Raw genomic sequence first — 12,499 nt, forward strand, 5'->3', positions numbered from 1 at the left:
AGAGCTTTGGCGGGCTGGAGAACCACAACATGGTGAGCAAGGGAATGCTGTCTCCAGATGGGGAGGAGCAGAGGGTGAGGTGAGGTGCATTTTCCCCAGATCTGGGTGGGAACCTGCCACCAGTTTTCCTGTGTTGTGAAGTCCCATGTGGTCTTTGCTAATTCATGGACCTGTGGGAAGGCCTCTGAATAACTCTGCTCTGTGGGCTTAATTTGCTTAGAGAGTTGGGAGCAGGGAGCTGTGTTTACAAACGTCTTTCTAGTCAATTTCTGCAGGCACGATACATTAATGGAAAACCATTAGCAAACTTGGAGAGGCCTAGTTTCTGCAGTATCTTCCTGACATTCAGTAGTTTTCATTTAACCTTCGCATATAGTCATCATTAATTTTAAATTTGTGGAGGTCATCCACAGCTTCTCATGTGTTGGGTAGCACTCCACTGCCAATGCTTAATGCATAGGCTAACAAAGTAGAATTTAACTAAAATTCTACTGCATCTAAACATTCAAAACCTAAGTATTTTTTTTATTTATTTTTTTTATTTTTTATTCTTTTTTAATTAAAATTTCCACCTGCTCCCCGTTTCCCATTTCCCTCCCCTCCTCCCAAATATTGCCCCCTCCCCCCACTCCCCTCCCCCTATCCCCATTCCTCTTCTCCTCCCCCCACACCATTCCCCCTCCCTCTCGATACTGAAGAGCAGTCCAAATTCTCTGCCCTGCGGGAAGACGAAGGTCTTCTATCTACGTCCAGGAAGGTGAGCTTCTAAACAGGCTAAGCTCCCACAAAGCCAGTTCATGTATTAGGATTGAAACCTAGTGCCATTGTCCTTGGCTTCTCATCAGTCTTCATTGACCGCCATGCTCAGAGAGTCCGGAATAAACCCATGCTTATTCAGTCCCAGACCAGCTGGCCTTGGTGGGCTCCTAATAAATCAGTTCCACTGTCACAGTGGGAGGGTGCATCCCTCGTGGTCCTGATTTTTTGCTCTTGTTCTCCCTCCTTCTGCTCCTCATTTGGACCTTAAGAGCTCAGACCGTTGCTCCAAATTGAGAATCTGTCTCTACCTCGATCCATCGCCAGATGAAGGTTCTAAGGTGATATGCAAGATATTCATCAGTATAGGATAGGGTCATTTCAGGTTCCCTTTCCTTAGTTGCCCAAGGTACCAGCTGGGGACATATTCCTGGACACCTGCGAACCCCTCTAGAGTTAAGTCTCTTGCCAACCCTAAGATGGCTCCCTTAGATAGGATATATACTTCCCTGCTCCCGTATCCATCCTTCCTATATCCCAACCATCCCAATCCCCCGAGCTCCTCCCATCCTCCCCTTCTCATATTTCTCATCCCATTTCCCCTTTGCCCCATGCCACCTCACCCGCAAGTTCCCAGTTTTTGCCCTGCAATCTTGTCTACTTCCCCCTCTCCATGCAAATGACTATAGGATTTTCTTTGGGTTCACTTTCTTATTTAACTTCTATAGGATCACGCATTATATGCTTAATGTCTTTTATTTATGGCTAGAAACCGATTATGAGTGAGTACATCCCATGTTCCTCTTTTTGGGTCTGGGATACCTCACTCAGGATAGTGTTTTCTATTTCCATCCATTTGCACGCAAAATTCGAGAAGTCATTGTTTTTTACTGCTGAGTAGTACTCTAATATGTATATATTCCACACTTTCTTCATCCATTCCTCCATTGAAGGGCATCTAGGTTGTTTCCAGGTTTTGGCTATTACAAATAATGCTGCTATGAACATAGTTGAACAGATATTTTTGTCATTTGATGTGGCATCTCTTGGGTATATTCCCAATAGTGGTATTACTGGATCTTGGGGTAGGTTGATCTCAAATTTCCTGAAAAATCGCCACACTGATTTCCAAAGTGGTTGCACAAGTTTGCATTTCCACCAGCAATGAATGAGTGTGCCTCTTTCTCCACAACCTCTCCAGCAAAGGCTATCATTGGTGTTTTTGATTTTAGCCATTCTGACAGGTGTAAGATGGTATCTCAAAGTTGTTTTAATTTGCATTTCCCTTATCGCTAAGGAGGTTGAGCATGACCTTAGGTGTTTTTTGGCCATTTGAATTTCTTCTGTTGAGAATTCTCTGTTCAGATCAGTGCCCCATTTTTTTATTGGGTTCATTAGCATTTTAAAGTTTAGTTTCTTGAGTTCTTTATATATTTTGGTGATCAGACCTTTGTCTGTTGCAGGGTTGGTGAAGATCTTCTCCCAGTCAGTGGGTTGCCTTTTTGTCTTAGTGACAGTGTCCTTTGCTTTACAGAAGCTACTCAGTTTCAGGAGGTCCCATTTATTCAGTGTTGCCCTTAATGTCTGTGCTGCTGGGGATAAACGTAGGAAGTGATCTCCTGTACCCATATGTTGTAGAGTACTTCCAACTTTTTCTTCTATCAGGTTCAGTGTGTTCAGACTAATATTGAGGTCTTTAATCCATTTGGACTTGAGTTTTGTGCATGGTGATAGATATGGATCTATTTTCATTCTTCTACACGTTGACAACCAGTTCTGCCAGCACCATTTGTTGAAGATGCTCTCTTTTTTCCATTGAATACTTTTAGCTCCTTTATCAAAAATTAGGTGTTCATAAGTTTGTGGGTTAAAATCAGGGTCTTCTACTCGGTTCCATTGATCGACTTCTCTGTTTTTATGCCAATACCAAGCTGTTTTCAATACTGAGGCTCTGTAATAGAGTTTGAGGTCAGGGATGGTAATGCCTCCAGACGATCCTTTATTATATAAGATTGTTTTGGCTATCCTGGGTTTTTTGTTTCTCCATATAAAGTTGATTATTGTCCTCTCAAGATCTGTGAAGAATTTTGATGGGATTTTAATGGGGATTGCATTGAATCTATAAATTGCCCTTGGTAGAATTGCCATTTTTACTATGTTGATCCTCCCTATCCAAGAGCAAGGGAGATCCTTCCATTTTCTGGTATCCTCCTCAATTTCTTTCTTCATTGACTTAAAGTTCTTGTCAAATAGATCCTTTACTTCCTTGGTTAGGGTTACCCCAAGATATTTTATGCTATTTGTGGCTATCGTGAAGGGTGATGCTTCTCTGATTTCCATCTCTGCTTCCTTATCCTTTGTGTATAGGAGGGCAACTGATTTTTTGGAATTGATCTTGTATCCTGCAACGCTACTAAAGGTGTTTATCAGCTGAAGGAGTTCTTTGCTGGAGTTTTTGGGGTCGCTTATGTACACTATCATATCGTCTGCAAATAATGAAAGTTTAACTTCTTCCTTTCCGATTTGAATCCCTTTGATCCCCTTATGTTGTCTTATTGCTATTGCTAGAATTTCAAGCACTATATTAAAGAGGTATGGAGAGAGTGGACAACCTTGTCGTGTTCCTGATTTTAGTGGAATAGCTTTGAGTTTCTCTCTATTTAATTTGATGTTAGCTGACGGCTTGCTATAAATAGCTTTTATTATATTTAGGAATGACCCTTGTATTCCTAATCTCTCTAAGACCTTTATCATAAAGGGATGTTGAATTTTGTCAAATGCTTTTTCCGCATCTAATGAAATGATCATATGGTTTTTTTCTTTCAGATTATTTATATGATGGATTACATTGATAGATTTTCGTATGTTGAACCAGCCCTGCATCTCTGGGATGAAGCCTACTTGATCATAATGGATAATTTTTCTAATGTGTTCTTGGATTCGGTTTGCCAGTATTTTATTGAGTATTTTTGCGTCGATGTTCATGAGTGAGATTGGCCTGTAGTTCTCTTTCTTGGTTGTGTCTTTGTGTGGTTTTGGTATCAGAGTAACTTCAGCTTCATAAAAGGAATTTGGCAATGACTTCTCTGTTTCAATATTGTGAAATACATTAAGGAGTATAGGTATTAGGTCTTCTTGGAAGTTCTGGTAGAATTCTGCATTAAAGCCGTCTGGACCTGGGCTTTTTTTGGTGGGGAGGTTTTTTATAACAACTTCTAATTCTTCGCGACTAACAGGTCTATTTAGATTGTTCACCTGGTCCTGGTTTAACTTTGGTATATGGTACTTATCTAAAAAAGTGTCCATTTCTTTTACATTTTCCAATTTTGTGGCATACAGGTTTTTGTAGTAAGATCTAATGATTCTCTGAATTTCATCTGTGTCTGTGGTTATGTCTCCCTTTTCATTTCTGATTTTGTTAATTTGCGTATTCTCTCTCCGCCGTTTGATTAGTTTGGATAGGGGTTTATCAATCTTATTGATTTTCTCCAAGAACCAGCTTTTTGTTTCATTGATTCTTTGGATTGTTTTCTGTGTTTCTATTTTGTTGATTTCAGCCCTCAATTTGATTATTTCCAGTCTTCTACTTCTCCTAGGTGAGTCTGCTTCTTTTCTTTCTAAAGCTTTAAGGTAGGCTATTAGGTCTCCAATGAGTGCTTTCTCTGTTTTCTTTATGTGGGCACTTAATGCTATGAACTTTCCTCTTAGCACTGCTTTCATAGTGTCCCATAGGTTTGAGTATGTTGAGTCTTCGTTTTCATTGAATTCAAGAAAGACTTTAATTTCTTTCTTTATTTCTTCCTTGATCCAGGTGTGGTTCAGTAGTTGACTGTCCAATTTCCATGAGTTCATAGGCTTTCTGGGGATAGCATTGTTGTTGAATTCTAACTTTAATCCATGGTGATCTGATAAGACACAGGTGGTTACCGATATTTTTTTGTAACTGTGTAAGTTTGCTTTGTTACCGAGTATGTGGTCTATTTTCGAGAAGGTTCCATGAGCTGCAGAGAAGAAGGTATATTCTTTCTTATTTGAGTGGAATGTTCTATAGATGTCTGTTAAGTCCATTTGATTCATTACCTCTCTTAATCCTCTTATTTCTCTGTTAGGTTTCTGTCTGATTGACCTGTCCATTGGTGAGAGAGGCGTGTTGAAATCTCCTACTATTAGTGTGTGTGGTTTGATGACTGCCTTGAGTTTTAGTAACGTTTCTTTTACATAAGTGGGTGCTTTTATATTAGGGGCATAGATATTCAGGATTGAGACTTCATCCTGGTGAATTGTTCCTGTTATGAGTAAAAAATGTCCATCTCCATCTCTTTTGATTGATTTTAGTTTGAAGTCAACTTTCTTAGAAATTAGTATGGCCACACCTGCTTGTTTCTTAGGTCCGTTTGCTTGATAAACCTGTTCCCAGCCCTTTACTCTGAGTAGATGTCTGTCTTTGTGGTTGAGGTGTGTTTCTTGTAAGCAACAGAATGTTGGATCCTGTTTTCATATCCAATCTCTTAGCCTGTGCCTCTTTATAGGTGAGTTGAGTCCATTGATATTAAGTGAAATTAATTACCAGTGGTTGTTAACTCCGGTCATTTTTCCTTTCTTTCTTTCTTTCTTTCTTTTGGTAGTAGAGTTTGTGTGTTTCCCTTCTTCAAGTTGTGCTGGTGAAGGGTCATTAGATGTCTGAGTTATTGTGGGCATTGTTGGACTCCTTGGTTTGTGATTTTCCTTCAATTACTTTCTGAAGGGCTGGATTTGTGGCTACGTATTGTTTAAATTTGTTTTTATCCTGGAAAATTTTGTTTTCTCCATTTATAGTGAACGAAAGCTTGGCTGGGTATAGTAGTCTGGGCTTGCATCCATGGTCTCGTAGTTTCTGCAGTATATCTATCCAGGACCTTCTGGCTTTCATGGTTTCCATAGAGAAATCAGGTGTAAGTCTGAGAGGTTTACCTTTATAGGTAACTTGACCTTTTTCCTTTGCAGCTCTTAATATTCTTTCTTTATTCTGTATGTTTTGTGTTTTGATTATTATATGACGAGGAGATGTTTTTTTTTTGATCCAGTCGATTTGGTGTTCTGTATGCTTCTTGGACCTTCAAAGGAATATCTTTCTTAAGGTTGGGAAAGTTTTCTTCTATAATTTTATTAAATATATTTTCTGGACCATTGAGCTGTAGATCTTCTTCTTCTTCTATCCCTGTTATTCTTAGGTTTGGTCTTTTTATTGTGTCCCAGATTTCCTGAATGTTTTGTGATGAGAATTTGTTGGTTATGCTGTTTTCTTTGATGAGAGTGTTTATTTTCTCTATGGTATCTTCAGTGTCTCTGATTCTTTCTTCTATCTCTTGTAATCTGTTGATGGTACTTGTCTCTGTAGTTCCTGTTCGTTTATTCAAATTTTCCATCTCCATCCTTCCCTCGGTTTGTGTTTTCTTTATTACTTCCACTTCATTCTTCAAGTCTTGAACCGTTTCCCTTACCTGTTTGATTACTTTTTCTTGTTTCTCTTGGTTTTCTTGGGTATCTTTGAGAGATTTATCATTTCCTCTACCTTTTTGTTTGTAATCTCTAATTGGTTGTGGCAGTTTTTCACCTCCTGTTTAAGGTCCTCTATTATTTTCATAAAATTCACTTTTGAGTCGAATTCTTCTAATTCTTCTGGATTAGGGTGTACACTTCTCATTTCGGGATTCCTGGATCCTGGTGATGTCACGTTGTCTTTCAAGTTGTTGGGGGAATTCTTGCATTGGCGCCTGCCCATCTTTTCCTTCAAATGGAGCCAGGAGAGGCCTGATGTCTTGGACCAGTCTTTGCTGTGACTAACTCTCTAGGTGTATCTCCTCAGTGTAGGGGCAGGAACCGTTCCCTTCCAGATGAACTCCTCAACACCAAAACATGGATGCGTGGTATTCCAATGACCCGCGTAAAGAAGGCCGAATGCAAGGGGTCGGGCGGGGTCCAGTAGAACACAGGCGACACTGCAGTACAAGCTGGAGGTGCCTGCGCTCCCTTTTGGGGGTTGCTGAGGCCTGCCCGCTAGGCAGGCACTCACTGCTCTGGTTGGGTAGCCTTAGTGTAGGGGCGTTTGTGCTCTCTACGGGGACCGTCCGCCCCAGGATAGCACACACTCACCTGTCCCGATGAAACTTCTCGGCACCTACACAGGAACTCCTGGATGCCCCAATGAGCCAGGGACAAAGGGAAGTAGGGCGCAGGCAGAGCAGGTCCAGGAGATCACAGCAGAGACTCCAGCCCCAGCAGCGGGGGCCCGCTTTCCCTGGCAGGGACCTTGAGGCCTGCCCTCTAGTCAGGCCCTCACTGCTCTGGGTTGGTAGCCTTAGTGAAAGGGCAGGAAACTGTTCCACAGCTAAGGACCTTGCAGACAAGGCAGGCTTGGGGGTGGGGGTGGGGGGTGGGTGTGTAGGAAAGAAAGCCTTGCAGCAGGAGCTGGGGGGGGGGGGGGCGTTTGTGCTCTCTACCGGGACAGTCCGCCCCAGGATAGCACACACTCACCCATCCAGATGGGACTTCTCAGCACCTATGTGAGCCAGGGACCAAGGGAAATAGGGGGCAGGGAGAGCAGGTCCAGGAGATCACAAGCAGAGACTGCAACCCCAGCAGCAGGGGCCTGCTTCCCCTGGTGGGGACCTTGAGGCCTGCCCTCTAGTCAGGCACTCACTGCTCTGGGCTGGTAGCCTTAGTGAAAGCAAAACCTAAGTATTTGTTAACCAGGGCTATTAGAAGTTAGAATGCTCGTGAACACATTTTTCAACCGGAATGTTCAGATATTTGGCTCCAAACCACGACAAGGAAGCCATTAAAACCAGTCACTTGGCCCTTTGCCATATCAAAAACAGGCTTCTAAAAAGCTGCTCAAGGAGGCATTACAGGGTCACAACCAATCTTAAGGCCTGGTGTGCCTTAAAGTTCCCCTTTCTTTTTGAGAAAAACATAGTTCTGCCAGATGGGCAAAATGACATCAGGTAACAAATATTTGAAAAGCAAAATACTGTTTTGGTAAGGACTGACCTGGTCAATCAAGGCTTTCATTTGGGACCTCAGGCAGGGAGAAAGAACATTCTTGGGAGCATTCCCTAAGGGCCCGATGTATTAATAATAAAACAGAGCTTCTTATCTAAAGCCAGGAATATGTTTGGAAGAGCTGGTAATGACTGGGGATAAGTCCTTTGTGGAGAAGTTTCTTCAGGTCCTGAGAAACCAACTCTCCAACTCTTCCCAGCATATGGAGCTATAATTTTTAGTCCCAAACCAAATCTGCATGTAGGAAAGTTCTTGAGATACCTACCCTGTGTTCCCCTTGTGTAAAATTGTTTGAATGGCCTCCTCCTAAATTTTTCCCATTGTGTAATAGTTTCTACTGAGTTCATAAAATTCTTCCATTTCTTTCCATTTACTCCCAGGAAGTATACAAGATATAAAGTGCTTTTCTTCTTTTCTCTTTTTTATGTTGTTTTTGTTTTTTGGGACAGAGTTTCCCTGTAGGACTGACCTGACTATCCTAGACTGTCATGACTATTCTAGAACTCATGCTGTAGACCAGGCTTGCTTCAAACTCACAGAGATTACTTGGCTCTGCCTCCGGAGTCTTGAGAATAAAGGCCTGTGCCACCATTGCCTGGCAAGATGCTACTTTTCTTAAGAAGCTTACAAAGCATAGGACATATCTTCTCCAAGTCCTCCTCACCATAGCTTCTATCCTTTTTACATTTTACTTGTCCCGTCTTTCTCATTCCCTGTGACCTTCACCTCAGAACCCTGTCAGTGAAGAATTCCCTGCTGTTTCAGGTCACCCTTGTACTTAAGAAATTATTCTGAGAATATCTATGCCGTGTAACTCTCTTGTCTGCCTAAATGTCTAGCCTGCCAAGTTGTCTGTTTTTATTTCAGTTGTTCAAGGTGTAACCTGGAGCCTGAACCTAAAGGACACTCAAGGATAATAGCATATGTGGAACTCAAAATCTCTCTTAGTTTGCTCCTCTTTGAGCATTAGCCAGAGATAGATGCATGCCATCATTAAACAGATTTTTCTTTATTAATTTACTAAGTGAGTGAAGTGGTTTCTCAATAGAAAGGCATATCAGTTCTAGAACAGTTGCATTTCCATCTTCTTAGAAAAATTGTTTCTGAGACAACTTCTATTATATTGACTTAGGTGGCCTTGTTCTGTTGCTGTCCAGGGCAATGACCTTGCTGTTCTCTATATTACATGTTCAAAATTCTTAAATAAAAAGACTGTACCACCTCCCAGTTTTAAAATTTTGCATTTGAGTCATGCAGTTGACTATGCCATGCACTCACAGGAAAAGGATTTGCATATGGAGCATTCCTTCTGTCTTCAGACCACAATAGGAGGAATAGATTATTGTGTGCACTGCAGGGGACACAGCATAGGCAATCAGGTGTTGGTGCCACCATTATGAAAAAGGACTGGACTGTGGTAGGGGGTGATTCTGTAATTTGCCAGTATGGTTTATTTTAATTAATGCCATGTTAATGTATACAGACCAGATGGTGAGTGGTGAACACTTTGGGAAGGTTATCGTGAGCCAATGAGCATGGAATTTGCAATTAGGAAACAATCCTATGAAGATATGAATGATCTTACTTGGCACAGTTATGTCAGTTCAGAGTTTTGGGAAACAGGCCACTGATTGTAACTCTACTTGTCACATTATATATCTCAGCAGCCAACATATGTATAGGAGCAACATCAATCTATCTCTTATTAATGATGTCCTCTCTCTTAGGGAAGGGCCTACTCTTTTTCACAGTCAATATGGCAAAGTTTTTATTTAATCTTGAAAGTGTAATTTCTTTTATCACTTTAGAAATCACTAATTGGAATCATTTTCAAATATTTAATTTAAGTGTATTGCTGTTCTTATCTCTGTTTGTTTCTGTTCTCCAATGTTTCTAAGTCATTGAGAGTTGCATTTCATTTCTCTCATGAGGGTAACTGTTGATTTCTGTGTAGAGATATGTCTCCTATAGCTTAGGCTTGCCTCATGCTACGTAACTGAGAATCATTTTGAACACCTAATCCTGCCTCTGCTGCCCAGTGCTGAGAAGACAAACCTGCAACTTCTTCCAGGTTTGGCCTTGGCTAGCAATGAGAAAGAAAAATAGAACAGTTAATGAGTGTCTACTGATCTTTCTGGATTTTATTGGGGCCTAATAAGAAGAGGGACCTGTGCAAGGATTGAGCTCATTGACCAACTTTGAAGCTGTGGAGACACAGTGCAGAAAGGAAGAGGATGGATGGAGGGCGAGAGCTTTCCTCCTTCAACAGTAGTTGAGATTACCTATGTGGAATCAGGCAGTCTGTAGGCCCATATTTCTGTATGGCACAAGAGCCATAAGCCTGGTCTGAAGTGGTCACGAACTCTGCAGACACGTGACTCCATTCCTGTCTAGTTAGTGAATCTATGTTGGACCCACACGGCCTTCAACAGCAGTCCATTGTAGATGTGGTATGTTATTCTGATTGACCATTGCTTGCCATGCACAGACCATGGCAATCAAGAATCTGGGTAAGTTACAGACCTTATCTTTAAACCTAATCACAATATTTATAGTAGCTCATCCAAAATAGAAGATCTGGGTAAAATGTTTTGGTCCTGCCGAACAAAAATGTTACTTTTCTGGATTAAGTTGTTCATCTTTAGGGAAAATATATAGGACATCTTTAATGAGCTCTAATACAAATCCCTAGTCGCTTGAGCACATGGACAAAAAGTCTGTTTCAACTTTTCAAAATGATTTTTGAGATGAAACCTGTATCATTTTCCCATTCTCTTTGCTCCCTCCAAGCCCTGACATGACCCCAATTGTTTTCTAATTCCTGTTCTGTTTTTCTTTAACAACAGTTACAAAGTAACAACAGTTACACAGCAACAGTAGTTATGTTATGAATGTGACCTGTATTTGTCTGCAGGATTTCCCATCTCTGAGGCAATGGGATGGCTGCACTGGGAAGTGAATGTGTAATGGAATGTGCACACAGAGGACCCTGTGCTTTGAATGAGGAACAGAATGTGCTCTAGGAGAGGGGAATAATGTTTACTAAAATAAAAAGTGAACTAGGGAGCTGTCTGCAGGTCTGAGAGGACAGAACTGAAAAGACTGTGTTGAGTCATTTAATCTCTAGTCATCCTGTAGGGGAGCTGCTAATATCCTGAGGTCCAGCTAGGTGACCATAGTCAATTAGGGATTCTGGGAAGGGTTAGCAATCAGGATTGCTAGTGGCAGGTTTGTGGGTTATTTCAATGAATCTTTTTTGCCTCTGTTTTAGGAAGACAAAAAGCTATACCATGTTGAGTGAAAGGTGTTCAGAACAGGTCTGTTGAACTGTCATTTCTGCTGTGACTTGGATGGACCATGAGACAGACTGTAGTCATGTTGGTCCATGTGGTTCATGTTGGCAGGGGCCCTTGTTGTCTGAGCCTCCTTTTGTAGAGATTTACAGGGTAAAGAGAGACTCTGGAGCCATGGAAATGAAGAATATGATGCAGGTTGTGTCACTGTTCAGAGTATCCATATGGGCACTGCTTTTAAAGTTGTGCAGTGGGAAGTGAGACTAGAAAACTGAATGTCTAGATTCCAGAAATTTTGAATATCTAATTCTAATTTCAGGTTTGTATTATAAAGGTGTTATATATTATGCTACCTGGTAGGAAAATGTTGATATCAAACTTCTTACAGCAATACATGTTTTTTTTTTTTTTTTTTTTGGTTTTTCGAGACAGGGTTTCTCTGTGGTTTTGGAGCCTGTCCTGGAACTAGCTCTTGTAGACCAGGCTGGTCTCGAACTCACAGAGATCCGCCTACCTCTGCCTCCCGAGAGCTGGGATTAAAGGCGTGCGCCACCACCGCCTGGCAGCAATACATGTTTTGAAGGCTTTTAACGTGATGTTGCTGCTAGCCACAATGAAGTAATACAGTGAAGCTTAGTTCCAGAAGGCAAAAGGAATTTCTGATGTGCAGAGACTTCTCAGGTGTGCATTGTGTTAGTCAGGTAGACAGGGCACAATCCACATCTCCTGCCATATTCCATATAGCAGGAAGTAAATTTTAAATCATTTTTTGGTTGTTTTGGATTGAGCATCAGTGGGGCTGCCTTTCCCAGAAACCAGAAGAAAGCATGATGGGCAGGAGAGCCATTGAAAGAAATCTCCTCCATTTGAAAGACAGCATCTATATCATGAGGCTTCTTTCTTGGGAAGATATCAGTAACTTGGGGGGTCAGAAATAACAGTTTAAGGATCACTTTGAAAAACCTTTGTGAAAGTTGTGAAGTTTGTGATTATTTAATTTCTGTTCACTTATCATGAAAGGTAGGTGGGTAATGTTGGTCAAGTTCACATTTTTCAATACCTAAGTTGTCGTTGGTCTTTCGATTTAAACTTGACAATATTTCACTGCTTTTGTTCTTTGTTTTTCTCCAACCCTTTATTTTTTCACAAATTTTGTACACATTCTTGATTGCTGTGCATTTCTGGAACATAAAGAAGTCATATTATATGAATATTTTTTTTCCTGTAATGTATGACTGTAATTTAACAATATTATTTTTTTCTTCAAAATGGTAGACCTTCACAAATTTTATTCAGAAAGTCTCTTATGTTATCAGTTTCTTAAGTTTTGTTTATTGGTACAGTTTCTGTGGAAAGACTCAATTTTTTTATCTAGATGCCTAGATTTTTTTTATCCATTTACTGGCATA

At 40.9% G+C, this 12,499-nt stretch overlaps 1 pseudogene; it reads left to right on the forward strand.

Moving 5' to 3' along the window:
• Positions 1-12,499, forward strand: part of LOC130866854 (zinc finger protein 431-like) — a 51,652-nt pseudogene that overhangs the window by 21,334 nt on the left and 17,819 nt on the right.

This window comes from Chionomys nivalis, chromosome 26 (genome assembly GCF_950005125.1).
Source record: "Chionomys nivalis chromosome 26, mChiNiv1.1, whole genome shotgun sequence".
Classification (NCBI taxonomy): domain Eukaryota; kingdom Metazoa; phylum Chordata; class Mammalia; order Rodentia; family Cricetidae; genus Chionomys; species Chionomys nivalis.